This window comes from Lactuca serriola, chromosome 7 (assembly GCF_051521515.1).
Source record: "Lactuca serriola cultivar US96UC23 chromosome 7, Lser_US96UC23_V15, whole genome shotgun sequence".
NCBI classification, from domain to species: Eukaryota; Viridiplantae; Streptophyta; class Magnoliopsida; order Asterales; family Asteraceae; genus Lactuca; species Lactuca serriola.
Window position 1 is genome coordinate 60,971,820 of NC_136414.1, and position 2,175 is coordinate 60,973,994.

A 2,175-nucleotide genomic window follows, 5' to 3' on the forward strand; every position below is an offset into this window, starting at 1 on the left:
AGTGTCAATAATCAAAACATAGTATCATAAAACCATATCAGAGTGTAATCCCAAAGATCTCGTGTGCGGACAACATTGTGTGATGCGCTGCGATCAAGCTGGCTCATTTCCTTTGAAAATGAAGTACCTGAAACCAAAACTGAAAACTGTAAGCACGAAGCTTAGTAAGTTCCCCCATCATACCACATACCATACAAATCACATACTGTCGGGCATATTTGGGTGCCCGCCCTACCCTGTCAGGCATATCTGGGTGACCGACCTACCCTGTTGAGCATACCGCGGTGCTCAACCGACCCCCCTGTCAGGCATATATGGGTGCCCGACCTACCCTCCGGTGTATCTCAACCAGTTACAGTGTCTATTTCACCCATACCACTACCACATAATAACACAACATAACATAAACATACTGTGTAGCATAGTTGGGTACTAAACTACCCCTTCAACCATATCGACCGGTAAATGGGGACTATTCCCCCTTACTACCACTATCACATAACATCATATCATGCTGGCACATAAAACATATCAAATACTGGCTAACCAGACAATTATCTAACAAAAAACTCCTACTAGTGGGCCGACATTGTGGCCTTAGACCCACTTCTACTGGAAGGTAACTCACCTCACACTGCTGAAGTCCTGTAGACACAACCCCAACTGTTAGAAGACAGATTCCCAAACTGTCAATATCAAAAGATCACCCAATTAATAATCGGGCTCCAACATATGTCCATAAATCCATATTGGGGGTAAAAACTGCTTTACCCCTAACTTAGCTTGATTCAAGCCCAATGCCCAATCCGAAGGCCCAAAAATCAACTATGAGTCAAAGCCCAACATATGGCTCAATTTTCCAAATTGGGCGCAAACCTTTACAAGGTCTTACCATAAGGCCCAACCATTTAGTCCAGTACAAAAACTCGACATTCTAATGGCCCAATATCACATAATCATAAAGGCCCATCTATGGCCTAATTTTCCAAATTAGGCCCAACTCATATGGGCCTTACCACAAAGCCCATTAATTATTCTAGTCCATTTGCTTGATCTTGGATGGCCCATTAATAACCCAATCATCAAGGCCCAATAAAAAGGCCCAACTTAAGGCCCAAGTGAAATTAGGGTTTCACATAAAATGATAATTAGGGTTAAGTGTTTCTCACATAACCCATTAAGGACTTAATCCATTAAGTCTCACATGGCCTTAGGTTAATTTGCAATGATTATTAATTAATATTTTAAGTTCATTAAATAATTCCGATGCGGTCCCGATAAGTCCCAAATTAGGATTTCATGGAATTAGGGTTTTCCAAACACTAATTAGGGTTTCCAACCCATCTTAGCCCGATAGACCCATTACCTAAGTGCTTAGATCCATTAGGGTCCATTAAGCCTATTAGACACATGTTTGCGCTTTAATGTCAATTAGGACTTCATTGGGCCCATTAGGGTTTATGTCCCTTATCCAAACATCACAAACGAGTCAACATACAACGAGGCACACCCCCACCCGACACGGCGGCCGGTGGCGGCAGCCACCACCCTATGCTGGTGGTTTGAGATTTCTATTATTATTCCTAGAACAATTTACAATTTACAACTCCACAACACACAAACACACACACACACACAAAACCACCCTCGTGGTGGTCGGTGGTGCTACACGGTGGCAGCCACCACCTAACGATGGTGGTGCTGGTTGTTCTAGGTTTTCCAGCCAAACAAGTTACACACATAACACACACTACAGCAAAACGAACCCACACTTGCTTTCTTTGCTTGCAGCGGATCCAACCACCCTCTCTGGTGGCGGTTGCACAAAATGGCAGCAACAGCGGCGGCGGCGGCGCATGGCAGTTCGGAGAATCTTCAGCCGCAACAGCCGCCCGGAATGGCGACTGTGCAGCGGCAGAATAAGAAGAAGACAACAACACTGAAAAGAATGGGGAAGAAAGACAGTGGGTGCTAGACCCACTCAGCATAGCATCAACAACATTTGCGATGAAAACCACCACCTCACGGTGGTGGTTGTGGTTCATGACCTCGACGGTGGGGTAGTGAGCGAGGAAAGACGACAAAGTAGCAGCGACCAGGTAGCGATCGACTCACCAAGGCGGCGACTGGAGGATTACAGTGGTTCTTCCCTATCTACGCGCGACGTCTGGCGAT